The 2,195-nt window shown below is 37.3% G+C and overlaps 1 protein-coding gene across 1 annotated transcript in view; it reads left to right on the forward strand.

Annotated features, from left to right (window-relative positions):
• LYST (lysosomal trafficking regulator) overlaps positions 1-2,195 on the forward strand; it is a 258,721-nt gene that overhangs the window by 95,209 nt on the left and 161,317 nt on the right. The window lies entirely within an intron of this gene.

Below are 2,195 nucleotides of genomic sequence, written 5' to 3' on the forward strand. Positions count from 1 at the left end.
TCTTAGAATGTACGTTTTTGTTTTTCGAGTACATATTTCATAATAAAAACAAATTCTATTTTATAACTGTTACATTTGACTAAAGTAAAGGGGAAATTGATGTATAAGTACGTATTTATTATGTCTTTTTATGAGATATTACATATTTATCTGTGATCAGAAAGAATACCTGCAGATTGACTTTTTCTTCAAAGGAGTATTTATTTTTAAATATGTGTGCTCATGGGTGTGTGCGCGCACACTCTCACAAATGTTTGTGTGTATGGTGTGGAGGGGTTCATGATTATTTTGACTGTTAACTATTAATGTCTGTGAATAAAGGCTGCTAAATGTTGTCCTATAGCAGTTAGTGATCGCACCTCAATGCCCCGCCTTTAAGAAGTGGTTTTCAAACCTGAGTGTGTATGGGGACTAGTCAGCACACAGATTGCTGGGTCAGAGTGTGTGCTACAGTAACTGCAGTGGGTCCTCAGTTTGTGTTTTTAACAAGTTTTAAGGATGCTGTTGCTGCTGCTGCTAGGAACCACATATTGAGAACCTCTGCTTGGTTTAAGGAAACCAAGATGCTCGCACAACAAATGATATTTTTAATTTTCACTTTTGGCTCATCTATTTAATTGTTACTAAAAGACAAAAATATTTCCTTAATCCTTGTATTAATTTTAATTCTCTAAGTTTTGGTTAATCTATATTTCTAAAAAAGCAAACCCTAAATATTTCTTTACTCCTTTTTTTAAATTTTAAAATAATATAGTTTATTTGAGTCATTAAATTAAACAAAAATGATCATGAATGAAAATCATAAGAGTTTTACACCAAAACTCTTTTAAGAAAACAAATTATCTTACCTGCATGGATAATTTGGTCTACAAGGTCAGGTAGGTTCCAAGGCAGAGACAGTGCCTACTTCTCAGCCTGGGTAATTAGGTATGACTTGTGCACGATGGCCATTTTGTCAGTTTTCGGTTGAAATACACTACAAGGTAGAAAAAATGTTTTTCAGCATTATCAACTACAGGCATAACTCAGATGTATTGGAGATTTGTTTTCAGATCACTGCAATAGAGCGAATATTGTAATAAACCTAGTCTCATAATTTTTTATTTCTCAGTGCATACAAAAGTTATGTTTGCACTATACTTCAGTCCACTTAGATGCATCATGCAAAAATTTGCAACATTGTGGTTTGCACTGTCATCCAGTCAATTCAGACTCATGGAGACCCTGTAGGCAGAATACAGCTGCCTCTGTAGGTTTCTGAGACTGTCAACCTTTATGGGAGGGTTTACTGTCACTCTTTAAGAAGTAAAAAGCCTGATTTTTCTGCTTCAGAGTGGCTAGTGGTTTTGAACTACTGATGTTGCAGTTATCAGCCCAATGTGTAACAACAACATCAAAATGTGCCTGGCTTAGAGGCAGAGAACATATGCAGCTGGGGAAATGGTGCTGATAGACTTGCTTGATATTCTTGGTGGCCACAGACCTTCAGTTTGTAAAACATGCATGTCGTCGCCGCTCAGTAAAGTGAGGAGGGCTAATACAACAGACTAGGTGATTTAGTTGGTGTGCAGAGATGCTGATGTGTCTGATGAAACTTCATAAATCACCGTCAGTTGGTTCTGTAAGAAGTCTTGCATTTACTGGGCTCCAGCATCTGCTGCTCCTGAGACCCCCTCAAGTGCATTCTGCACTTAAGTGCTACATTGCTTTTTGAGTAGCTTGTAGAAGCTTGATGGGAGCACTGGTGATTTCGTGGTTATGAACTGGGCTGCTAACCACAAGGTCAGCAGTTCAAACCAGAAGCTGCTCTTTGGGCGAAAGATAAGGCTTTCCACTCCATAAAGAGTTAGAGTTTCATCTTGTCGATAGGGCCACAGGAGTTAGAATCTGGCAGTGAGTTTGGTTTGGTTTGTAGGAGCTTGTTCATGATCCAAAGCTGATTGAAACTCCTCTGCATGGGAAAATTATACTTAATTTGAATTAGCTTTGCTGATGAGCTGGAATTTTATTCTTAAAGAAAGAAAGATCTGGTGTAGTGTCACTTTTAAATGAGTAGCAAATCTCAAAACCATAATTTTGGGTAAATTGAATGATAGGTACCTGCCTCATAGGGGTATAAAAATTAGTTAGTATTTATGAAGAATTTAGAGGAGTGCTTGGAAACGAATATGATGTAAGAGGTAGCTGTTATGGGT

Source organism: Echinops telfairi, unplaced genomic scaffold (genome assembly GCF_000313985.2).
Source record: "Echinops telfairi isolate 266 unplaced genomic scaffold, ASM31398v2 ScPeMD7_7424;HRSCAF=8462, whole genome shotgun sequence".
Classification (NCBI taxonomy): domain Eukaryota; kingdom Metazoa; phylum Chordata; class Mammalia; order Afrosoricida; family Tenrecidae; genus Echinops; species Echinops telfairi.